General features: G+C 39.4%; 1 long non-coding RNA gene across 1 annotated transcript; it reads left to right on the plus strand.

Annotated features, from left to right (window-relative positions):
* The first annotated feature begins 484 nt into the window (after window positions 1–484).
* Window positions 485–25723, plus strand: LOC106489399 (uncharacterized). Its single transcript, XR_001293388.2, has 3 exons — window positions 485–609; window positions 7611–7695; window positions 25518–25723. It is a non-coding gene; the product is annotated as an uncharacterized lncRNA (long non-coding RNA).
* The last annotated feature ends 1419 nt before the right edge of the window (window positions 25724–27142 follow it).

Raw genomic sequence — 27142 nt, forward strand, 5'->3', positions numbered from 1 at the left:
TTTTTCAGAGAAAAAAAGCTGAAGCCTCTCAAGCTCTAAAATGACGAGCAATGGAAGCCACAGGAAGCGTGTCCCCCCCGCCCCCCAATATTATTCTAAGATAGCCGAAAAAAGAGATGTTATTTTTAAGCTGCGGCTGTTTCCATTAAACATGGGGCCTCCGGTGCTACCATTCCTAAGTTTGTTTCCCGGGGGCTCCTTGCCTTTAGTTAGATTAATTAGAAAGGGCAGAAGGCGGCGGGGTCCGCGTACGTGCAGCACGTTTAACGGTAACCTGTTTCAAAGCCTCCCTTCCCCAAACAGTCCGGGGCGCGCGCAAGGCGCGGGGGGGGGGAAGCAGGGAGGGCGGGGCGCTTCGCCTCTGCCTCCTCGCCTGGCTGCTGCCGCCGCCGGGGAAGGGGGGGAGGGAAGGGGGTAAAAAAAGGGTTAAGAAACTTGGCTGAAGAGATGAATGGCACGGCGCGGAGCGGGGAGGGGCCGGGCTGCGCCGCGCCAGGCGAGGGGGAAGGAGGGGAGGATCACGGCTGCGGGTTAGGCTTTGAAAGTCAGCCTCACAGGCATTGCAGCAGAGCCCCGAACCGCGGAGGGGAGCGGCGCGGAGCTCTCCGTGTACGTGTGCGGGGGCCGGGCGGGCGGGGGAAGGCGGCGGCGCGGCTTGTCCTGCCCTGCAGCCAGGAGCCCCCCGCGCACCCACCTCTGCGCTCAGGGCCACCGCTCCGTGGAGCCCTGCGCGGGGCCGATCGCTGGAGCCGCCTGCGGCTCTGGCTGTGTGGCTGGCGAGCGGCGCGGCGGGGTGCGCGCAGGGGCCGCGGGAGCCGCTGCCGAGGCCGCCCGGCAGCAGCCCGCCGGTGCGCGGCGGGGACCGGCGGGGTGAGTGTGCGGCGCTGCGCCGCCGGGAGCCGTGCTGGCGGGCGGGGGAAATGGCCGAGCGGGGCGGCGGGAGGCGGCGGGCAGCGAGGCCGGGGCCGCGCTGCAGCGCGGCAGTCAGCGGGCGGCGGCGGCGGGGAACAATGCCGGGGTGAGCCTCGGCACCGGGGGGGGGGGGTCCGGGGGTGTTTCCGATGACCGACCCCCCCCAAATTCCCCGACCCCCCCTGAAAGTTTGGCTGGCCACGATGGGTCTGGGGGGAGCCGGAGGGGCGGAAAGTTGGGAGTTTCTGCCCCCGCGACCCGCTTCTGCCCGCCTGAGCGCTAGCTGCAGCCCTGGGCGCCCGTTTCGGAGAGGCGCTCCCCTCCTCCTCCTCCTCCTCCTCCCTGTGTGCGTGTGAATTATCTAGGGAGCAGCAAAGCGGGTGCGCAGCGGCCGCAGTGCCCGTGGCGCTGCGGGGCCGGGGGAGCCGCGGCCTTGCGGCCCCGCCGGCCTGGCGGCTGCGGGCAGGGCCGCGCTTCCCTCTTCTCGCCTCCTCCCCGGTGGTTTATTAGCCCTTGCTCCACCTCTGCCTAGGTGTGTTTTCCATTTCCTCTTGCGTGTGGCACATGCTCGCCTCCCGGCCTCCCCGAAAGATGCCGTCTCATCATTTTAAGTTGCGTGGTACGGGCTCCTTGGGGGCCCCGCGCTTCCCCTCCTGGGCCGGAGGCTGTATTTCCAGACCTGTTCTGTGTCCCTGCAGCCCTTCAAAGGTGACTCTCCCCCTCCCCTTCTGCCTACCAAACGCGTTGTTTGGAGCCGTTTTTCACAAGTCTCGGTCGGGAATTAAGTTGAAACAAAGTGAAACCTAAACACATACCGTAATTGAACGTGGATGAAATGAGGTATGGCTTCATAACGCGGATACAGTTCTGTGCTACTTCTGCTCTTCTGTAGACAGTATTGTGGATTCTGATTGTTTATGAGGTTTTTAACTTGAAGAATTAGGCTAGAAATGGTGGGCATGTGTTGAATTTTTTTTTTTTAATATTTACTTATAAAGGTGGCATTTCTGGTTTGGGAATGTGTTGATGTTAGGGAAGCTGAAGTGGAAGTTGTCCCCTGCTGCCTCATCTTCCTGGAATCCAGAAACTGTGTTTTTCCTTGTTTCATTGGGATGATTTGATTCCGGGAGTATTTTGAGGGGACCTGGCTGCAGTGTTTGATAGCTCACGGGCCAGTTAGAATTTAACTGAGTCATGGCACTATAAATGTTCAGGTACTACAGAGCTTTATTTGACAAAGAGTGAGGATCTCATCTGCCCGTGAGGAGGAAGTATAGTCGCTTCTGAAAGGAGGTGGTGCATCCCTGAGTGAACGGTACGAAGACTTTCTTTAACATTCAAATGTGAATGTGTTGTTTGGACTTGGCGCTGGAAAGTGACACATTAATAAGCCATCCGACAAAGAAAAGTTTTTCTGAGGTGAGGAAGTTTTGTGGTTAAAATCTGATTTAATAGTATCTGAGTTATTGTTGCTGTAATAGCAACAAGAGTTGACATCTCGGAGAGTGAAAGTACTTGTACAGAGCTACGTGCAGGCAGATTTGGGACTTTTGCTATCCAGAGCAGTTGTGTTCCCAAACTTGTGCTTGAGAAGGTCTTCTTAACTTATCAACATTCCTTCATGCAGCCTGAGATAGAGTTGACATTGACCATTAAGCAAGACAGCAAGTTGTTCGTAAGTCGAATGCACGTATATGAGCGTATGCTTTTGTTGAGCAGGACAGGAGAGGTAAAAAGTAGTAATTGTGCGTGTTTTAGGTAGATGTGAAAACTGACATCCTCTTGGGCTGGCCTGCAATTCTGAGTTACCTAATGGAAGTGAGATCTACTAGTTTTTTTGTCGTCCCCCCCCCCCCCCCCTTAAGATTTTGTAGCGCATACGTGCACAGAACACAAGATGCTGTCAAATGCTTAGCATAACCAGACTGGACTGATTTTTCTAGTAGTCTTAGGGTTAAAAAGTATCAGATAGAAATGTGCTGTTTCCCTTCTGCTCCCTGTACTTGTTTATTTTTCTAAAGTTGAAAGCATACTAATCAAAATTGGAGGAAAAAATAAGCAAAACTTACTACAGTAATGAGAACTAGATAAGTGAGCTAATATTTTATGTCATAAACCTAAATGGCTGTTTTAAATGTTGACTCTATCACCTGAAGTGTTTCATAGTCAGCTATGTTTAGGTTTAATCTATTATCCTGTAAAGGATGACAGTGAAACAAAGCAGAGCAGTGGCTGAGTAAAGATATTAGAACTCAAACAGGAATTAACTTAGCGGTGATCATATTTGCCTGTAGGTTTTGCTTAACATGGGATTGGCTTAAAAGAACAGACATAGGGTTGACTGCTTAAAAGTTTATTTTCTTGTCTTTTCAGAGCCAACTTCTTCCCCTGTTTTTTAACATTGACAAAAGGTTTCTGTAATACCAACTATATTATTGTTAGCAGTGAGAGCACTGTTAACTTTACCAGTGACAGTGCAGGACGTTACTATATTAAAAGATAAACTGTGTTTTGCATTGTGTGGAACACATGTATAAACTTGCCCAAGGCAGTTAGGGAGTTGCATTTCCCACAGTCAGCTGTCTTGCTCAATGGTTGTGCTTGACGCCTCATTGCAGGGCTCTCAGAGAAGCCACAAAGACTCTAATAATTTGTTAATTTTAGATTAGCTGTTAAGAACTCGCCTGAACAAAATGGCTCGTGTTTTTCCTCTATGTGAACGTACATGGAGTGGGGAGGGTCTGGAACAGGAAGGTGTGGGGTTTCCAGCCGAGCGCTGGCATGGGGACAAAAACTCCTGTGGGGGGTGTTTTTTGGTTCTGCGCAAGAGTAGTGGCCACCCCTGCAGGTGCGAGGCCTGCAGGTCGGAGAGGCTCTGCCCAGCCTGGAAGCTGGGCAAACTTTCTAACCACTGGCTGACACACGCCAATAGATGGGATAAATAGGAAAAATGTCCTGTGGATAAAAAGAATAAATATCCTTTTGGAACAATAAGTGCAAATTTTGAAATATAAATTATTATTGCTCAGCAGAGGTATAATGACAGGCAAGTGGAAAGACAGACATAAGTAGAGAATGAAGTCTAACAGAAGGAAAATGTGCAAAGAAATTTTGCACAGTTGTATGAAAAGATACAAATATAAATAGGCAGTCTAAACAGTCTTAAACTAAATAAAAAGTTTTATGGTAACAGCATTTGTGGCTTGCTCTCTCTTCCTGCTACTAGACCAAAATGATAACACTGACTGAACAGTATTGGTCTGCCTGTAGAAAATCTGAGGAAAGCTTTAAATGGTATGTGACTTTTGGGGGGGATATTATGATGTTAGGGTTTTGATAGTTACATTTGAAAATACTGAATTAGAAAATGATGCGCTAAGATTAGCAAGCAATATTTTGAGTAGACATTTGTGATTGCATAAAAAAAACTTCCTTGAATTCTCGGAGGGAAGGTGTGCCTCAAGAAAAATGGGTGGAGGAGGTCTCTTGGTAAAGGTGAATGTATACATTTTAATGTTTCTGGATTATTTATTTGAAATCCACTCTGAAATGTGAACAGACTGTATTGCACTTGGAAGAATTAATTTGGTAATTTGTTTGGCTGTGTCTGTTGCAGGTCACTTAACTTGATGTTTAAAGAAGGAGAATAGGAACTGAGTCTCATGTAAACATTCCAAGTGCAGAAAGTGGAAGAAGCAGTAGTTAACCACCTTATGGTCAAGCCCTCCTGACATAGTCTTCTCTTACTTAAATTGTTACTGGAACTCATTTCTCCTGTTTAATTACTATGTCTTGAAAGAAATTCTGTTTTCTCTGTTCTGTACCTTTTATTTCTAAATATTGCTGTGTCTTCAACAGAGGAAAAAACAAAATTTCAGTTACAGACTAAATCAGATTAAAAGCAGAAATTGCATGTCTTCTGTTAGTCACCAGTTTTTAAGAGATTGAGTTTACTGTAGAAAAACTTCTACTCCATTGGGCAAAGAATTCTGGCCTGTTCTTTCTCATCTTGAGAAAGAAAATTGAGAGAGCAGTCAGAAGAGATCGGCTGGTAGATGTAAAAAGTGCTTATGAGCCTTGACTGCAACTATTGTTTAAAAACAATTTTTTATTATTTAAAAGCAAATATGGGAATATTTAATTGGCCTCAAAAAGCACTCAGTGAATTTGTGTTGAACTGTGTCTAAGAAGTATGTCTTGCTCACGGAAAATCTGGAGTGTTTTTGTTTTACATGACATCAGGCTGATGCTTGTTGCTGTGATGCCGATTGTTTTATGGTGAACTTTAGGATTCACTGCTGCTGCCCACCTGCATTACGAAAATGGAGTTGTAAAGGAAATTGAAAAAAGACTTTTTTTTAAGTGTTGAAGTGAGCTCTGCTTTCTGCAAAGGTAGAAATAATTTTTCATTCTTGTCCCAGGAGATTGTCTTATTCCCATTGTTAATGTCGCCACAGTCAGGCTTAAACTGTAGTTTTTCATCAACCTATGATAGCAAACAAATAGACGCTCAAAAAAAAAAAACAACACTCTAAGGTGTACACACCTAGTGCGCCAACTAAGTTTTTGGGGATAAAATATTAGTATTGAACAGCGTTTTTGCATCTTTTTTTTTAAAAACATTATTGAAAGAGGTGTAATTAACTTTCCCCAGAAATAACAAAGGACTCGTGTTTTGTGGGGGTTTTTTTGTTTTTTTGTTTTTTTTTTTTTGAACTCTTATAAACTGTATGTAGTTGCTTGGAACAATGCAAAGGAATTGTTTAATGCTGACCTAAAGGAAATCCTGTGTATACATTGAACCTTGATGGGGACATAAGGTTTTTTTCAGTCAGGTAGAAAGCTGCCTTCTCGTGGAAGTGGTAGCATTTAAATAAAATACTCATCAGTGGAGTAGATATAGACAAAATTTTGTCTATATCTATAATACAGAACAGAAATACTGGAGAGAACTTTTTTTTCCTCAGTTTAAGATGATATGAACAAATGAATATACTTTTAAAAAGTGCTGCTTCCTTCTCCTCTAAGGGGTCTCCCTTCCCTTCTTTCCTTTGGTCACAGAAGATTCTATCATCTTGCTTATTTGCTCTTTGAAACAAAATTGGAAAGACCTCTGAAGTATGTTTATTACTACTTATTGTCGCTACTGACTATACTCCTGCCATTTCTTTGTTTATTTTGACTGCAGTGATAACTTAATCTCTTTTTTTCCTAATTGAATTCAAATGTTGAGGCTTGCTACTGTTCTGTGGTGCAAATCGACATTTTATTTTGTGAAGAATACAGGGGAAGGATCTGAAATAGTCTCTGAATGTAGTATTTAAGGGTATTTACTTATTTTTCAGCTTAATGGATCCACTGTTGCCTTCTGATGCTGGCAGTAGTCCAGCAAGCTTCTGTTATCTCTAACTGACCTGAAAGCTTTGAATAGGTCTTTTTTGGATGCTGATCCTTGTATCAACACCTGTATCTTTTTCCTAGCTAGTGCATTACATTGGTCAGAGTTGATTCTCTAAGTTGACTTTGGCCCAAGCGGTTTTGCAGAAGGAGGAAATGCTATGAGCTGCCCCCAATGTACATATTTCCCACTCCACCTCTCTTCACCCCATTCCCCTCCCTCTCTACCTGCCCTGCCTCCCCCACTCCCTGAGAGTGGGGAGTCCTCTTCTCCATGCTGGAGAAATTTTGCGTTTAAAAAAATTCAGTATATAGTTTCTGTGAGGGTAGAAGTTAAAGGTGAGTAAAAAAAGGAGAGAAACTCTCCATACGCTAAGCAAGAGAAGATCAGAGTTCAGCCAAGCAAGGAGGAGGGGGAATGTCTATTTTTGTCTTGTTTATATTTTTATTGTAGTTAAATTTGACTATTTTAAGTGTACAAACTTGCTACTTTAATATGACAAAGGGTGATAACTTGGTGACAGAGGATTTAACATAAACTTTCATAATGAGGCTTGTCACAAGAACAACATTCAAACTGTACAAATCACAAAATTGATCTGGGCTACCTGTAAATTTGCGTCTTTTAGCACAAGTTCATTTAGGAATAATAGAAAAGAGCTGAGAAGAATTTTTAAGATGATGCTTGTGGTGGATAACATGATCTAAGTGTAGTTTCCAAAACTACTTCATTCTTCAATTTCTCAAAAGCAAGTATTTACATTTCTATTGGTTTAGGTTTTTTACTAATTAATTTTGAGGCTATGTAGCATTACATTTTGCAATTTTACTGTGGCCTTATGTTTTCCTTGTATGTATACTAAAATTAATGAGGGCTCTTTAAAAATATGATTTAGATATTCATAGATGCAAACCTCAAGTATTAAGTAGTAATCACTACACAGAAGGGGGAGCTTTTTAAATGAAATCAAAGAAAACAGGACTCTCTTTGAATCAAAGTTGGACAAGAGTTTTGTTCTTAAATATTGTCCAGTTAGCTAGAGAGTACAAGTTATTTGCACTTGCTTTGCTAATGATTCTGTTTGGAAGATTTTGCTTTCTGGAGTTCAGAGTTATATTTTTCTTCTGAAATAGAAAAATTATATTTGGAGAACTTAATGTACAAAATGAAGCATCACTTTGTATTAGACTAACAATAAGTAATCTGTGTGTGTGTGTATATATATATATATATATAAAAATCAGAATAGGAGAAATTGGTACACAGATGTTCATGGGGTCATTTTTGCTATTCCTTACAGATCAAGCATGGAAGTGTTTAGGAAGAAAATTAACACATCCTTGGACTCCTGAAGGAAGAGCCTTCCCAATGGGACCACTTTCAAGGTAAATGAATTCATTTGTATTATATTTACCTTGTCTTTTTGGTTTGGGGTCTTCTCTTACCTTACCAAATCCATAATACAATTTTCTGCCCTATATAAATTCTTCTAGGATTACAGTATGTTTTAAAATGATAAATTTTCAAGTTAATTTTTCTCTCTTCTGGTGTAAGAGTTCTTTTTAATATGTGCTGATTAAACAGAAATAAGGATTTTTGTAGTGTTTGAATTTTTTTTGTATGGAATTGCCTGGTAAGTCCTGAAGATTTGGTCTACTTGTTTGGGGAGTAGTTACTAAATAGAGAAGAACCTGATTCACATATAATTTCAGGGTGAAAGAGGAGATTAAATAAAATTTACCCTGTTACAGCTCTCTCTCTCTTTTTTTATTATTATTATTATTAATAAAGTAGTCCGACTTGAGCTTCTGTGGCAAGGGACTGTCACAGTAAAATCATTATTAGATATTACGTTACAGTAGCTTGTAGACATTCAGCATCACTGTCAGTTTGTTTGGATGTGCTCCCTTGGTTCCCATTTCCTAAATCCTATTTTTCTTTGATACCAGGGGATAATTCTCCAAGTGTTGTCCAGTGATTGCTTATGTATACTCGCTTTGGTTTGTGAGTAATTTTATTCACTTGAGTAGCCCTGCTGTACTCAGTGGGCCTACGTGCATGCCTAAGAACTCGAGAATGCTGATGAGCATAAAGAATACAATTTGGGCATGTAATGGTTGACAAGCAGTTGTTGTTTTGTTTCTGGTCTCTCTTAGGACTCATTTGCATTGCCTCCAGTGGCAAGTTTTGCGAGCATTAGTAGGGAAGCTCTAGAACGCTGAAGGCAATCATGTCAAATCCCAGCCTGAAAAATTCCTAGTATATATCCTTATATCTGCAATCTGTGTAGTTAAAATGGATATTTTCCTCTAATAAATTCATGTGGTGCTTGACTTCATTCTCATATGACAGTGGTAGATGTCCTGAAACTTGAGCATCTCTGACACAATAGCATGCAGTAAAGTGAAATCATTAGAAAATATACATTCCTTTTTAAAATTTGGGAGATTTGGATTCATCCAGAATCAGTGTTTTGGAAATGAAGGAAAATCAAGATGAGGAATCTTCCCCCCGCCCCCCCCCCCCCCGATACTGCTTGCTGTTTGACTACTCAAAAAAAACAAAACAAACAAACAAACAAAAAAAACCCTCTAGCCTTGCTACAGTGTTTCTGGGCAATTGTATTTACTGGAAAGTTAATTTTATGACTACTTGCTGATCTTGGAATCAGCAAGATAAGCACTTAATTAGCCATTTCAAACTTTGTAGTTGTGGTCAGCAGCAGATGGTCACTTATACAGCCATAATAGAACTTAATAGACAGTGGCTTTTGTGGAAACAAGCTTTTTGAGATGTCATGTCTTCAAAAGTAGTTATAAGTGATTGAAAGCTTTGTTTTAAGATTCCCTCACCTTCATTTAAAAGGTATTTTATGCAGCCTGGCCTCTAAAAGTGTGAGCTGTAAATAAGTGTCTTGCACCAAGGATGTCAGCTTGTCAGGTGATTAAGCTTAAGATTTGAGAATATGTATTTATCAGTGTAGACATGGCTGCAAATTATGACAGTTTGCATTCCTTTTTCCACTTCTAACCAGCATAATAAAACAATTGTGCTGTGTTGTGTTTTTTGCAGGGGAGAGGGGAAGAGGATAGCTTTATTGGTTATGAGCATTAATTGTAGAATACCTGGCTCTGTATACAAATCTGAACTGTGTACCGTTATAAATAGTTTTAATGCAGAGTGCAATACAGAGATTTGTTTTTCTCACTGGATTTGGATTTCTTGTTTCAAATCAGAATTTTGGACCATTTAGTACTCCAGAGAGTACTGCTTTGCAGACATAATTGTTGCTCTGTTTGATGCTGTGACCTTAACCTTTGAGGGGTAAGAGTTACAAGATTGGAAGGTAGTCAGGCTGTCTAAAACTGAGCATACGTCCATGAAAAGCCTGTAGCATTAGGGTAAAAACTATAAATCATGTCCGTGAGTTTTAAATTTAAGTCTAACATTTTTTTTACATGAAACTCCCAAAGATGCAGCTCACGAAAAGATACAGGTGAGAACTACAGCAATGGTAACTATGCTTCTTGTACACTGAAGTCCCAATCATTTGTACGGAGTTTTTCTATGAAAATGAATAATGAAATATTTTGAACTCCGTTATAAAAATGATTGGGTATAGTGTATGGGAAGAGTTTCCGTCTTGCAAACCTGATCATAAGTTCCTATTTAAAATTGCAGTTTTCAGACTGCAGGTCATTGCCTAAGGTATTAGAATAAGAGGTGGAGGGAGAAAGCTGTCATGAAAATGAAAAGGAAACTTGTATGGTTCCAATTGGAAATAGGAAGTATAACTGAAAAAAGGTCATAGTTCCTACTTGGAAGCTCTTGAAAGTTGGGACCGGAACCTCCAGGGAAAATGGAAAGGAAGAGGAGGGTAAACTTGTGTTCAGTTCTGCAGATAGTCCGGCTGATGCCAGTGAGGCTGTTGAAGGAACCAGGTGACAACTCGGTGTGAGCAAGACTAGCAGAGGCAGCCTCTAGCTGAAGAAGAATTGAACATTGTAAAACAGTTATGTTTTACTTTCAATGATAGGTTTCAGAGAACAACAAATGGGTGTATTATGATCTTGACTGATAGTATATTCTTTTCTTGTTCAAGGGGAAAAAACAAAAGCCTGAGAATATGAAGTTGCAAACAAAAATTTCACTTTTTTTTCTTCCTCTCTAAAGAGGAAAAGGTATGCTTTGGAAGTGAAGGAAACTGTACTTCTGTGAAGCGGATTAGTGTATGGTTATGTTTGTCTTCTAGGAATTAACACAGGCAGTGCTTCCATTTTGTTGGTCTAGTAAATTAGAGGTAAAGGGATTGGTAACTTGTGGGATAAGAAAAATGGCCCTCATTTTTTTTCTGTAGCTTGGCATTTAATATTTTACAGCAAACTTTTTAGTTTAACATACTTGAACTTGTACTAGATAGGGTTAATAGGCTAGAACAAAAGGTCAAAGCATAAGGCATTAGGCTTAATTAAGGGAGAGCAGGAGTGGCAGGAGTATGTGACAGTTAAATGGGTTTCCCACAGACTAATGTCTGTTACAGTGCAACCATGCCTCAACTTAAGTGGGTTATTTTGTGCAAAGGGCAACAGTGATTAGCAGTTTGACATGCCAGACATTTCTGGCCAATCCCATCTGTTTTAGAGGTTAAAAAAGCACACCTTTATGAGCTGATAGATTGATTTGTGTGCCTGTCTGGTAAAGATTAGAAGTCCAAGGCCAGTGCTGTAAATGCCAGTTATAGAATATTGTACTTTCTTGGTTGTTCTTTGTTTAAACTGTCAACTATTTTGTAATGAGTATAACTGCTATAAAATTGGCCTTACAATAAGAAAATCATGGCAGGGACTTTGAAGCAAGTGTTTTGAACTGGAAAAGTCTGAGTGGAATGTTTCCTCATCAGGTTTGTTTTGAATTTGGGCCTGTAAGTTTTGGCCGCTTTTGTAATGCTTTACTTGGAAGGGAAATACCTTTCATCATAAAGCTACCGTGGTACGTTTCTACATAAGATTCACAACCTGTCTTTATAAGCATTGCTTTTTTAAAATGTCTTTGTTTAGGAGCTACTTGCCTCAGTAGTAATAGATTCAGTTCCAACCCAGTTGGATAGTAGAGAACCTCACTACTTAAAATGGTTCAGTATTTATACTTGGCTTGGTTGCATTCTCTGTATTCTTCCTACTCCATTATTTAACTAGCGTGCATACATGCATATTTTTGTTGATGTTTTTCCATTGTAGCTAGTATTCTCTGGATAGTTTTTCTTACAGAATCATGAGGTTGCCTAACAAGCCTAAAATAAAATAGGTAGCACAATAAGTCTTGACAGTGTTTCTTGCCATCTTTATGACTTTGTAAAGTCAAAGTAACATTACTATTAATATAAGACTATTAATAAATCGTTGATGCAATAAAACTGTTTTTGATAATGTTCAAGGTTCATACATAGTTGAAGGTGATTATCCTATTTTAAAATCAAGCAGAGGTCAGACTGTGGTGTAAGATACTGACTTTGGCCCAAATAATATGCAATAGCATCACAACCAATGACAATCTTTCTTACTTTAACTCAAATCATATATTTATTTAAATTGTTAACTGTGAGTGTACTTTGTGGTAAGATGCTGATTGTTTGCCACAAAATAAAAACAAAATTAATGATATTCATGTGCTCACTTAAAATTAATGCTTTTTAAAGCTGTCACTTTTAAAAGACAGTTTAAGCTTTCCCTGTTCTTTTTCTCCCCTCCAGTCAAGCAGTGACACTTGTGGCTAAATACAGCTGAGAAATAAAACTGTATGAAACAGCATTTGGCACCTTGCATTTGATTTTCCTACTTTAACTTTAGTCAGTTGTCTAAAAATTCTTGTTTTTCTTCTAGCAAACATGATTTTCTTACCCTTTCTCAGTTTAAAAATAAATAAATTGAAGATAGTAATGATTTGATGTTCATATGCTAAAGACTGCTCCACACACCTGATCTGTACTTTTGCTGTAACAGCTGTGGCTGTTTTCTGAGGTGATTTGCTAATTTGTGACTTTTGGAAAAGTTGTTTTCACCTTACCTAGCTTTGTAAGAACCTCTTTAATTCTTCTTTTGTTCTTGTGAGTCTGTTCCTTATGTTTGAAAAGCCTGGAAATATTTTCATCCTCCTTTTGGAGGAGGAAGGCAACATCATTATCCTGCAGTTTATTTAGTAACATGGAGCTGAAATGGGCATATGCAGCATCATGTTCTCTATGGAATAATATCTATTTAAATGATTTGGATCTAATACATATTTACATGAAAAAACATCTTGCCCTTCTCTGTGGGGAGAGAAGGTGGACAAGCATAAATTTTATAATACTCATTGCTTCTCTTGCACTAAATCATACTTAAATTGCAGAAGGTTGTTGGCTTGAGAGTTGTATAAAAAGTGCTTGGCTAGTAAAGTGAGAGTGTAGAGAGATTTATCTAATTTAATACTAAGAAAATGTTGTCAGCTGCAGTGCATTGATATGTGATTGCCTAAATCCAAAAGCAGTACTAGATTTCTATATATTCATACCTGTAATATTTTCATGTTTATAATACATGCACACTGCACTAATGGAGAGTTCCAGGATTATATTTTGTGTATATTACATTTCAGCTAATTTAATTGCTATTGATCATACCTGAGCCATTATCCAGTATCTTGGGAACGGGATGGACGTTGTGCCTGTTTTTCTGCTGTTTCAGGATAGAACATACTTCACTGGTATTCTTGCAGTGGTCATTGTTAAAAATCTTTATAATTGCTGATTGTGTGTAATTAGCATTTCCTGCTCTAAGTATAGCACAGATTCAATAATAAAGGTTTATAGGTAACATGATAAAGATTGTAGTTGTGACTACAACACAGGATGTTTTTTTTTCCCCGTATCCTAAAGATGCAGTCCTAGGTCTGTTGGTGATGACAGAAGGTTGACAGTGTTTTCACTGGGCCAGGGCTACTCTCTGAGTCTCCACAGTTTATGAAGTAGTGAAATTGGTATGGTGGCTTTTCCACTATGATTCCATTTTCATTATTAGATAAGTTTGTGCAAAACCATTCAGTTTTGCATTACTGAATATAACAGGGCACTGTCACTAACAATTATATAATATTCTATAATCTGCTGTGGGTTTTTTGAACATCCCTTCTTTTACTTTGTATTGTGCCTTTCAATTAGACTATTATAAAATATTTTATAAGATATTCATACTGTTTGGTCATTAGGCATCAGAAGTAATTCTGAGTTGTCCGTTGCTTCCAACTTGAATCATATTCGAAAAAAGAAAAGATTGTCTCGTGCTCTTTCGTATTTTGAAGGATTTGCTGCTTTCATGTAACTGATGAAAAGGTAGGCACCTGGTTGGTCTCCCTGGCCTTTACCAACTGGTTAGAGGGGATGGTGCATCCTGCTTGCGTGAATTGGCTTACTGTAGATTTCTCCTTATTTTAGCTTTCCATACTCTTTGACCTTGCAGTCTTCGACTTTGGTCTGGAACAATTTCAAAGTCATGTAAATGAATGTAATTAAGGTATTGCTTATCATCTTGGAGAGTTCACAGAGATGCTTATTGGCTAGAAAGGTTTGTTTACTTAATATGGAAGGTTAATATAAGGTTAAATTTTACTGCGTAAAATGGCTTCATAATGTTTTTGTTTAGCAGCTGAAGAAAGTAATGTTTGAAAAGGCAAATAATAGTTTTATTTGACCTCTGTGTATTTGCTGTAGCTTGCATTATTGGGAAAACTTATCTTCATTGCACACTATTATTGCAGACTGTCTTTCTCCTCATTCTGTAAAGGGACCCTCTATAAGGCTTAGCTGTAGGCCTTTACATAAGACATGTTAATGAAGAAACTACACAAATATTGGACAATAATTGGTATAAATAGTCCATCCACTTCCTCTTGTATCTTTTCTTTGCCCCCCTCTCTCTTTTCTAAGCATGGGATTCATACTTTGTTCTTCAGTAACTTCTTTGCCTTTATTCTTACTGCTGCCAAAATAAGGTGAAAAGAAGTATAAAATGGCAGAAACAGTAACTGTTTTTTGCCTTCAGTCTACCTTCCGTTTCTCAGGCAGTAGAAGGAACAGGGCCTAAGACTCTTCTTTCTGTCAGTACTCTTCAACTTCATTTGAATATAGTTGTTTTGTGTATTGTTTATAGAAAAGGTTATGTACCTGAGTGTGTTTTTCAGTCATTTCAGAGTTTTTGTAGTTATCCAAGTCTGACATGACAAGTGTTATTACAAAGAACTCTTTTTCCCAAACATTTTGCAATAAAACATTTTTTTTTTCATTTTCTGCTTGCAGCCATTTTTCTAGAAATGCAGTTCCCAGCTGATAAAAACAGGCCTCCCTGGTGAGTGATGGTGTCCAAGTGCATGTGTTCTGCCAGACCTGTATTGAGCTGAGCTCCATAAGGAACTTCTCTCAAGCTACCTGAAACTTGAAAACACCTTTTTCTACACAGCTCTCTTTCTGGAGTCATTCAGACAAAAACCAGTACTGGTTAGGTTAGCCTTATTCTGGAGAGTACTTTTACCATTTCTTTCTCATGCAGCAAAGTATTACCTAGGCTCTTCACTCTTGAGGAAGCTTTCTTCTGCTTACTAGAATATTATGTGATAAACTGTTTGTGCAGCAATGAGAAGAATAGCCTTTAAAGGCTGATTAACACAATGAATATTCTGATCTGACTGTTCCTAGGTTCTGGAGCTACCCTCTAAGTGATGTGGAAGAGCTGCCTTTTTAAAAATATTTATTTATTAAGTTCTGAAAGCTTCAGGTTCTCGTCCCCGCTTCCCACATGTGCGATTTCGTTAGTACGTAACAGTCATAACTTGAAGTGCTGTAAAGGTGGTTTCTGAAGACAGGTAAACAAAATCTCGCTTGCGTATGGCAGCAGGAGCTAGAGCGCAAAACTAGAACATAATCTAAAACTAGACAGGGGAACAAATAAGCATGAAATCCTTCACCTGTTGAAGTTAGGAGGAGTTGTGCTGTTGGTTTCAGTGAGGCCGAAGTTTCACCTTAATTCCAAGATCACATGTTAAAGTCCTAGACCTTGCTGAATAATGTAGAGGAGGAGGATGGTTATGGGGAGGAAAGCAACTAGCAGAAAATGTTCTGTATCTGTTGCTTCAGGTCCTATTTATGGGGAATAAGGCAAGAATCCTTATACCTTTACCATTCTTTTTGCTTAGCTAACATTACTAAGAGCAAGTTTGCTCTTAACTCTTCAAAAGTGGTCACGTAAGAGTGCAGCGCTTCTAGAAGAAAAATTCCTCCTTGCTACTGGAGAATAAAGTAATTTCTCAAGAATCAGTAGTGGTCCTCTCAATTTACTGGAATTTAATTCTCTGCTGTCTTAAGCTTTATTCTATTACAAAGTAGATGCAAAAGCAACACTAATGAACTATGTTGATAGTTTTTTTGTAACCTCTTTCCATTCCCCCACGTAGATTTAACTGTAGAGATGAAAAGATAACAGGGCTGTGCAGAATCACATTTACTGAACTCTGGTTTGTCTTTGGATTGCAGTATCAAGCATGAAAGTTTGATGGTGTCTTTTGGGTATAGCTCTTGAACGTAGCTGTCTTAAGTTTTTGCTCACAAACTTTCTGTGAAATGATTTTACAGGATGTTACACTTACTTCAGAGAGCCCTACTTCTGTTTCCTTAAGCTTGCTGGTAGGAACGGTCAATGCCAAGAGAAGGGATATGAGTACATTTCCCCTCCTCCCACATGCACGTATGTTCCTTCCTCCGTCTCCTCAAAGTAGCCCCTGCAAAGGCTTTGTTCTTGCATCTCTGTTTCAGCCTTTCAAATGGGTTGAAGAGTAATCATTTTGCAAGTGCTCTACCTTGTATTTTTCAGATTTGTCTGGGTTTTTGAGTAGTATACTGGAAGTACCGCAGACTCTTTAATCCAGAGATTACCTGGTAGGAAGTGAACTTGGACCGTTTAACATCTGTGTAAAATAGGCTGACCCTCAAAATTTTAGTTTATGCTTAGCTCAGGCTCACTGGTCTGTTTCACTCGTGGGACTTCTGTAGCCTACTGAAATCCTGTACCGAGTCTGACTTCTTGCTGAGTGGCTGTGTAAGAAGGATATTTCATTGGCTGAGCGTATGTTTGTTGAAAATATTTTATTGAGGCCCCTAAATCCATTCTTCAGAATTCTTTTGTGATTTTAGTTAACAATAGCTAGAGTTTCTCGTATGTCCAAGACAACCTTAGGGCCCATAGTTTATGATCGTGAATTGGTTTTTGATCTGAAATATATAAATGATCATTTTCCCAGACTTCATCTCCTGGGCCTTAGTTCTATCATTAGTCATTTTCTACTGGGAATTCTCTTAATGCAGAAAGTCTATTCAGTGTGCTCTTTAGGATTTCAAACAGTGAGCAATTTCACTTTTCCATTACCTTCCTCTGGCTTTGTTTTCAAAGTACTATAATGTGCAATGGTGGGGATGAACAGTATTTCAACATTTACTTTTTGACTCAGTTTTGGCTTACAACGCTGAAAGATAATGATCCTATAGTTCTGATGTGTTCAGAATCTTGCCTATGCAAATACCAGCTGTATGGTGTCTTTTCAGAACTGAACTTGAGCATTAAATCAGCTTTCAAAATATCCTCCTTGTGCTGATGATCAGGCTATTGGCAGCTGTTACCTCTTAACTTTATATTTGATATTAATTTTTGAAGAAAACTGTCTGTGCTCTACAAGGGAGGAGGAGCACAGAAATGATCAAATTTCCTCTACTGCAGCCTTTGGGGGATCTCATAGGCCTTTGCCCTTCTACTTCTTAAGTAGATTTAAAGCCTCAGATATCAGTAACTCTTTGGATAACGCACTGTGTGAATTTAACATATAAACATGCTGGTCTCCGTTTCCTGTCCACCTTAAAGGTCATTGTACAGGAGGGAAAGTTGAGTCATGGGCTATAAACACTTGTAGATCTGCTATCAGATCTAATTCTTGTTAGTTTATCACTTGGTGCTCTGGCAGATGGACTTTGTCAGATTTATCTGCGACAGTGCTACTGACCCCAGTTACCTATCCCATTCCTCTGCCAAAGGGTCCCTCCGTGGTAGTGAGATGGCAGAATTGATGGTCTGTTGTCTCCTTGCTTGCTGCCATTCCCCACTGAGCAAAGAGAGCACCTTACATTCACTTTAAAATGCGGATGTTCAGTGCGGAGCATACAGTTAACTTCCGTAGAAAACTTTTTCTTAAATTCACCTTTGTCATTCTGAGAGCATCTGTGGGATTTAGAGAACTCTAATAAAGATGTCTTGGGTTGTGGAAAGAATAGTGTCTGTTTAGATACTTCAGAAAAGTAAAGGAAAATATTGAAATATTGCTGAATGTTGTAGATTTTGTGCTTCAGTATCAAAATTACACATAGGAGAAAGGCTTTTAGAAGTGTGTGTGACAACATATATATTAGAGCTCCTGAGACTGAGAACTTCAAATGCTCTTAAGACTGGGAGGGAAGTAATGGATGGGGTTCATTTTTCAGTTCCTGAACACCTGTCATACTATTCCAGGGATGAAGCACGCAGCTTTTTTTTTTTTTTTTTTTTTAATCCTAATTTAGATTCTGTATTTAAAACCTTTATCAAATGGCCTCATACATTCTCATTAGGAAGAATTAGGGCAGACAGCCACCTCATGACATATTTGAAATTATAGTGATGGCAAAACTTACTTGTAGAAATGTTAGGAAAAATGAAATGGCTTATACTGCAGGACTTTATCGTTATTGTTTCATATACTTTTTTGTTTGTTTTTATATTTTTGATGAATGAGAGCCTGTGTAAAATGGGGCTTGCTCTGGATATAATCAAGCATGGAATGCTTGTCGCTTCTAAAACCATTTCTGTGAAAATCAAGTTTTGTTCTCCTCAAATCATGAAGTGCCTCCAGTAATGCAATGCTTTTCAGGAATAATAAATAAAAGTGAGTTGGAGGAAAAAACCACATGCTTACCTTCCAGCCTGCATCGATAGCCTTACTAATGAAAGTAAGGGTAGATATCCCCACACTTTTTTTTATTCATTCACTAGACTATGTACACAAATGTGTATCTATAAACATAATTCATAAACTGACTTTTCTGAATTCTGACAACCCCCCTGACTAATGTTGTGCTCCAGCGCTGTATTCTTGTATTTCTTATTTACAAGTAAACTCCTTAAGATAAATAGAAATAACTGTTAATTACTAAAATAAGATTACAGAGGAGAAGAAAAAAGTAGCATCTTTTGCATGCTTTTATTAGCTCTTTTTGGTTACCATACGTGTGCTACTTACTCTTTGTAGTTTGCTCATGTGCAATATGTGCATAAAACATTTTCTTTTGGAAAAGCAAAAGCATAAATGGTTTATGTGCAGTTGTTCAGTGAGTGTGGAACAAACAGGAGTCTTCCATTGTATATGGCCAGCACTGAGTATTTTGATACTTTGTTTGGTTCGTGAGCATCATCTCCTTTCAGTTTACATGAGTACTGTTTGCCACTGTTTGGTCATACATGCATAGGTAATAAGTCTGAACTAATCTCAACTACTTTTGTGGAGTTACTGGAGGACTTTAGTTTAAGCTTGCCATCTCTTATTTAAATATTTTTGTCTTGGATGCTCTAAATATAGTAGAAAATGTTTTATGTTTTGTTCTAGTTTAAAAAAGAAACAACATCACGCAAGTCCTTTTGTGCATAAGTGATAATACCTTCTTACATGCCCCTATATGTGTGTGAAATTAGGTTTTAATATATTCCATGGGAGCAAGGAATGATAACATGCAGGCGTACTAGTGTAGCAAACTGGTTGGAAGCAAAGATGTGGACAGAAGTTGGGCCTGCCTTAAATGCATTTAGTGAAGGGGAAAATACCTGAGCTGTCCCGGTCCAAAGGAACAATCCAGCATTTGCTGTGAATGTAAGTGAGAGCTACTGGGGGGTTAACCCATGAACTGGAGAACTGAGTTGAATCTAGCAGTGGACATTCATTAGAGATGTGTTCAAAAAAACCCAAAAACCATTAGTTCCTAGGAAAGCCCTCTAATGGAAACTCAAGGGAATCCGATAGAAGTGTTAAGACTTAGCCTTAAATACTTGGAACTTGGGGGCTTTGATACTGGCATTGCTAGATTTAACACTGGTTGGGGAATTATGGAGATCACCAAAATTTTACACTGCAACTTTGATTTGTTGTTTTTCTTGTGTGTGTGGTGGGGGGTGAGGAGGGAAGGAAGCTCTTCATAAAATAAATGTTATCAGTACATGGATGGCAGGAGTTTTAAATAATCCCTTTAGGCCAGTTTCAGTGTCCTTTAATATTGCAACTGATTTAACAATTTAGAGGAAAGAGAAAGTGTGGAGGGGAAGAGCAGTAGTGTGGAGAGGGAAGGTACTGTGGGAACCATACTTGAGTAATAGGAGTCTATGCAAAGCTTGTTTAATGCTCAGAGGTTGTCTCGTGTGGAAGAAAGGAGGTTGGTAGGAGCATTGTTGAAGGCCCTTCTGAATGTGTGGTCTGCTCTGATCCATGAAAGTAGAGACTGCTAGTGGTCTTGAGACAAAATTCAGACTAATGGTACAACATAAGTTGTGCATCTGTGGAGAACCAGTGGAGAAAGTTATCTGACTTTGACATATTGTAAAACAGGTTAAAAATTGGACGTTCTAGATTGTTATATGTTCTGTTGTCATTGCACAGAACTTGCAGAGTCTATTCTTTTGCTAGATTTTTTTGTTGGTACTTTGATAGGAATCTCTGTAGGAATTAGCTTTACAGTGTATTTTTATAAAATATTTTATGCATATATCAAGTGATGGTACTGCTCTGAGCCTGGTAGGCAATCTGGGCCATGTACTCTGACAGATGTAAAATTAGCAAAGCATGATGGGTCATTAAAAAATGCAGTTATCCTAGGCAGCAAAGTAAATGAACAGTTCCCTGTTGCACTACCCCCCTCTAGGGAGAGGCTTTGACTTGGATCAGCAGCTGCTTGACTTCTGGTCTGCATGGATTGCTCATTGCTTGTGCTGATATAAAATAACACTCCTCTTCCCCCTTCCCCCTCCCCACACTTTTAACACCCCTACAGTGTTTTCAGCTGTTTACCAGTGAAATGGGAAGAGCTGGCTTAGTCCAAAGCAACATAAATCTTCCTTGAAGAGTTTGTACTCTCCTCACTGGATATATGAAGTATTTGTGTTCTGTATACGGGCTTTTAGGTACAAGACCCTTCTAAATAAACATATATAAACAGACTTTGATGATTAAAATTGTCACTTTTATGAGCCATATCAGACTTAAACAGCATAAGGCAAGAACTTCCGGAAGGTTTAGGTACATATTTATACCATGAAGTCTGTGGTGGGTTTATTCTGTTACAAAGATATTGTCGAGCCTAAGCCTGGGCTGGCTTGTAAGTGAAGGCATGAATGCTTATGTAGTCTCTTTTCTTTATATACATGTGGGTGGTTTTTTTTTGGGGGGGGGGGGATGTTCTTTTGTTTGGGGATTGCAACAAGCTTTGGGCTTTGCAACAAGCGACTGCATGGTCCACATGTGTGATGGTACGCAACAGCCCACATTTGCTATAGGAAGTTATGGGCCTTGGCCTGTATATGCTGTGTCCTGCTTTTGTATACAAGGTTGACTCCTCTGTTTGTTTTTTTCTGTTCTTAGTGTGAAAGGATGGGATGCAAACCCCTGGGAGACTGACTTCCACATCCTTGCTGCTTTCAGTAGTGGACCAGACAGGCTCAACAAGGTTATCTGTGCAGAGAGAGGCTCCATGAAGGGAGGAGAATAGGGAGTTCCCAGAGTTTGGTTTAACAACTAATCTAGGAAAGGCATCCTCAAAGTAATTATAGCATATAAACATGTACCTGAGAGAGAGAGAATATAAGAAAAGATTCTGGTCCTGAAAGAGTCTTTTTAAAGGGATAGCTGTATGTGTTTCTTCCAACATGCAAAAATGGACACGCTTAACACTTTAAAATTCCATGGTATTCGTTCCTTTTATGAAGGAAACCTGTCTTGGTTCACTTTCATTGCTTCAACAATGAATGTGAGAACATCAAATTCAAGTGGAAAATGCATACATTTGGGAGAAATATCCCTATTCATTCATTCTCTTTCTTTCTTTCTCTCTCTCTCTCATCAATGGAGGTTGTCTAACCTCTGCTAATTAATTTTAATTTTAAGCCAGTGTTAACGAATAATATGAAACTTTGCTTACATGGAAAGGGTGATGTTACATACGTGAAGGAAATCTTGGGCATATTCACTTAATTAGATATGAAAATACCACAGAGGAATGAGAGTGAATCCTCACCTATAAAGACTGAGGACATAGATTGACATTCCAGGTAGGTTTCTCTGACCAGGGCAGTCCTACCCCTGGCTCAGCAATCTTGCCACTTCACTGTGATGGACAGTGTCACTACCTGTGGGGAGCCAGTTTAAGAAAATAAATTGACCTATTAAAAATGTAAATGTTTTAATGCTGTTTTAGCACCCTGAATGGCTTTATCACAGGCTCAGGAAGGAAAGTGCTTTTTATGGATCAAAGGGGCAGGGAGAATGTCTAATGGTGGAAGTAGCAGGGATAAGGAACGGTGGGCTTTCCCATTTTGCTGTCAGGTTGCTGTTATATTGGCTTAGAAGTAACGCTTAACAGCAGCCTGGGCTATATTTGGATGTGTGTTGTTATATTGTACAGCAGCTGGGAAATAACAGTCCCTCGTGCTCCTTACCTAATTGTGTGTTGCCACAACTAGGTGTCCCCTGGAGAGTGTTGGCACAAGTTCACTGATCCAGTTAATGATGTCTGGGCAAAGATTTGTGTAAGGACACAAATGCGAGTGAAGGAAAACGGGGACTGCAACTGCTTTTGTTTTTCCTGTCCAGTAGTGCTCATCGTGACCTGAGCCTATGGGTCAGATGACAGAGCAGTAGCAAGAGACGGATAAAGAAAATACAAGGTCTTATAAGTGTGAGGTGACTTTCTGAGCAAAGAGTGTTGCCTCATTCCAGGAGGCTGCATCAATATTGTAAGCTTCTTTTTATTTTGTTCTCCTTTTCCAATCTTTTTTTCTCCGAAGCAAAGAGGAAAGAAGTATAATCAGGTGCTTAACAGAGACTGTTTTTGAGTCAGGCTGATGGGATATTCTGTTCTAGCTTGTATTTGCCAAAGGAAATTGACTTAAATCAAAAGACAAGCGGAATGACAAATTTTGTTTCTGATGCTATTTGTATAGAAAAGTGTCTAAATGTGAACTGCAGTGACCGACTCTTTAATTGTTGCACTCTTTCCGTGTAGAATGCAAATCCTTAACGTGGTTGTTAACAAGTGACTGTTCTAGCCCAATTTTCTATGAAAAGGCGTGTGAACTTACAGTAACTTCATAACTTCTAAATGCATTGGTTAATTGGCTAAACTAATTTAGACAGAAAAGAATTTATGAAGACCACTCATTTCGTGTAAGCTTTTTAATAACAAGTGAAGAGGACAGGCTTTAAGTTATTTATGAGTTTGTTGCACTTTTTTTAGCCTGTAGGCTAGTTTACAAAATTGCTGTTCCAACAAGCAAGCAATCCTGTCATCAAAAATACTCTCTAGGCAGAAATGCTAGATCAACATGAAAATGTTAGTATACTTCTGATAAGAAGGCGTAGATCAGGAGAAGCAGATCAAGTTTCATAAGTTCCAGGGTTCATGAAACTATTTTCTGACTCGGGAACATGAAAACTTCCCATAGGTAATAGCCAAACTGAAAAAATGAAGTAGACAAAATGGAAATAAGCTCTTCAGTTTACCGCTTTGCAGGTCTTGCATTAAACAGATAAGTCTATAGTCTTTTGTTTCTAATGTTAGAATATATCAATCTATTTTATATTTATAAGACATATGGTGTTTTAGCCAAAATAAGTTTAGTGAGTAGGGTTTGAAAAACGAACACTGCTTGCTTTTGTCAAAGTGACTTATAATGCTTTGTACAGAAATTCTTAGTTGTTAAATCTGGTTAGAAATGCTGGTGGTGCATTTGTTGACAAGTGGTTTGAAACACTGTAGTTTCACTGTTGCTGCTGAAAATACTAGCACTTTTTTTGTTTGTTTGTGGGGGGGGGTTTTAGCCTCTTAACATATTACTTATAACTCATTACAACACTATCCTGAATCAAAATAAAATAAATTTCTCTTATGTTTTTTACAGCTGTTTTGTGACAAGAAACACTCTCCTGTATTACTTTGTGATATGGAAACGTTGGTGACAGCAGTGGAAGAGAGCTGGGGGGAAAAGAAGGGGCTGTGGGATTAGATTGTGCGAACTAATAAACCTTCATGCTGAAATGGGCAGTTCCAAAGCTGTATATCCCAAAGGGAGAAGTGGAGTTGTGTATATTGTGTACATATGCAATGTTAACATTTAATTCAAGAAGGCCTTTCTAGCTTTCTCCTTTTGTAGTCATCTTAAGAGGCTCTGGATAGTCCTAGTGTTTGGATTCTCTGCTCAAGGCAGAAAGATCTGGCAATTGGAGGCTGTGCAAAGGCAGAATGAAACCTTGGCCTGTCCCCCCTGTAAATTGGTAGGGTTTAGCCGGCTGCGACACACAACAGGATTGGGCAAAGGGCACCCAGATCTGCAGTTCTGGAGGCATTTTGCCCTTGGTGACGCAGATGCTGGACTTGCTGGTATACAATACCTTTTGGTACCGTAGCAATCCTTCATTCAGTTATCAGTTTTTAATTTATGCAGCTGTCTAAAGCCTTTTGCACTAAGAGTTTGTACGTGTAATATACAACATGCAATGTTCCCAAGCTTAGCTATGAAGACTGTAGGAGACCTATCATAAAGTATTGATGTTCTTCAGTATATGAATCAACAGAAAAGGAATGACTGTTTTTTCAAATTCAAAAAAACCCCTCTTAAAGTATTAATAGATCAGCAGCATTTTATGCTGACTGTAAATATCATGGATGAGAGCCACTCTAGTTTGTAAAATGTAACCATTGGGGAGATTCAGCTGACTTTTACTCCCTGTAATATACTCGGACTATAATGATTCCTGTTGGTTTACATCAAGAAATGTGTATTACAAGTACTTCTGGAGCTGCTTTTGATGACATGTTGCCATATTTGAACATTTTTTTGCCTTATCTGGGTCTGGAACACTATGCACATTATAGAACAGGAAAAAAAACAACAAAAAACTTTATGCTTAATATAACATTATGTTAATATTTGGGGATTTTGTATGGCTCTGGCTAGAATTTTAGAAAGCTATACTTGACACAAACAATTTTGGGCTAAACTTGGAATTGTAAATAATTCAGTATTTGAATATTTATATGATGTGTTGAATATCTGTACTGGATAAGTAACTCTTACTTCAAAAAAGGTCTTTTTGACTTGTCATTGGACAAGCTGAGCTACCCAGTGGTCCACAGTACTGCGTGTGCTGTAATTACCAAATAGCTGTTCTGGCTGGCTAAATCATTTCTTTCAGATATTGTTTCTGCTTTGAAAAATAACTGTATTCTTAATCTTTTGAATTAAATAATACAAATATTGTTAGACTTACTGTGGACTTTGGTTTTCCAACTGTGTTTGGGTCTACGCTGTCTGAATCAGCCTATTCTTTGCAGACATGTAGCTATCAGGCTGTATGCTAAATATTAGCTCGGATCTTCGCTTAGGCTATTGTGTTACAGTGCTAAAAGAAGTTCTTTGTAACAGTACAAATGGACAGTTAACCCATACTGGGTGTGCAAGGAGCTTCAAAAAATACAGTCACACTCTAATATAGTTATCTAGCATATTGAAATTTATTTTTCTGGCATTTGGGCATGTAAAAAGCATTAAGATTCAGTAATACTTAAATACAAAGGAAAATATTGATCATTATTTGGAAACCTGCTATTAGTTATGGAGTACTGTTATAAATTTTCATCTTTTATTCTTTAAAAATTAATCCATTCCTTTTATCTCTGTGGTTTAAAAGGCTGTGTTATGCAAGCTGGAGGCTCAAGGGGAGCCTCCTGGTTTTCTGTTCAAGTAGCAGCTTTGGAGAATATGTTGATGGCAAGGGGCTCATGGAGTTCTGGGTCTTCTTTGTATAAACTCACTATGTAGCTTGAAATTTTCTTCTTGTTCTGTAGCTAATGTCTTAGAAACCACTGGAATAATATGCAGAGAGATGTCCTCTTCAAAATGAGTAGTTCCAGAATCTGCCCACCCTTGGCATCAGCCAGCAGCAGAACTCTGGGAGCAGAACTGTGAATTGAATTCTGTTTTCTTGTGTTTGCATTGATAATTCTCTAAATTATGACTCTCTCTAATTTTCTTCCATTAAAAACAATTTAAAGGTATCAGATGAATGTTTCAGAGTTGGGTTTTTTTATCCTTTATTCTGGTCTTTGCCTCATCAACAGTGATAGCATTGAGTACCTTTCCCCCCCCCCCTTCCTCTAGGACTTATATACATTTCTTTGACTTTCGTCCCTGTACTGATCTATCTTGCTGTTACTTTTCTTTCACCAGGTTCTTCCTCAGAACTGTTATCTACTTCACCTTCAAAAAGTCGGCCTGCAATCATTTTTATTTCATGTGATAGTTGAACAGGATTGTTTTGTTTTTAAAAAAACAAAACAAAAAATGCTGTTGGATATTCCTGCTTAGGATCTTTTCTTTGGGAGTGACTGTTTTGTTTCCAACTAACCTGTGCATGGTGTACTGAAGCACTTGTTTTCTCTTATGGATAACTGAGAGTCAGTTTATCTCATACTCTTGTCAATATAAAGGTGATCTGCATTTCCAGATCATGTTTCCTTTCTAACCAGATGTTGCACAGGCTTTCCCCTTGCAGTATGTAGATAAAATTGAGATAAAAATAGCAGAAAACAGAGGTAAAGCACTAAGTGCAGGAGGGTATTAGTTTCTGCAAGTAGTGTTTCATCTACTCTTTTTTACAAGGGTTTTGTAATTTGCTGTTTTTCCTAAGTATTTAGAGCCAGCAGACTGTCTCCTGCATCTGGACAAAATGATTGTCTTTGGCGTCTTGATTTCATTGTAATGATCTCTGACTTTGACTTCCACATGAGGCTACTGGGTAGCCTGTTCCTGAGCCTGAACTTGACTGTGGCTACGAAGTTTCAGCCTGTGAAGTAGGCAGCTGCATGTCTGTGTGGAGGGCATGGGTGGCAAGAACACGCTCGGGCAGTTCTACAGCAGCTGCCTTGGCTTCCTTTTGGCTTCTGGGTGCAATTCAAGGTTTTGGCCTTGATTGCTTTTAAGCCTAACGTGACTTGAGCTCTGGCTGAGAGACTGCCTGCTTTTTTGATCCAACATAGCAATTAATGTCAACTGGAATACTTGGCCTAGATCATCCTAGTTTTTAATGTCAAGTAGCCATTGGCAGGAAGTTCTTTGAGAAGGACTTTTGACTTTGGAATGCGCTCCCCAACCTGGTCTGATGGAGTCGGCTTGCTGCGAGGGCTCAGTGCCAGGCCTATCTTATTTCTTTGCCTATGGAGACGAGGAATTGTTCAGTGCTTCTCCTGTTCTCTTTTGCCTCTGAAGAAAGGAAGATTAATATGGGTTTATAATCGTTACATTCAGATCTTATACTTGAGCCATGAGGGAAGACATGTGAAATGCACTTTAAAGAAAAATAGCATATGTGCGTATATACACAAAAGGGCTGTTTTTTGAACTTTGAATGCTGTGCATGAACTTTTCCTCCCAGAGACCAGTTTGAAAGTATAGTAAGTTAAATTTAGGTACA

Source organism: Apteryx mantelli, chromosome 1 (genome assembly GCF_036417845.1).
Source record: "Apteryx mantelli isolate bAptMan1 chromosome 1, bAptMan1.hap1, whole genome shotgun sequence".
Classification (NCBI taxonomy): domain Eukaryota; kingdom Metazoa; phylum Chordata; class Aves; order Apterygiformes; family Apterygidae; genus Apteryx; species Apteryx mantelli.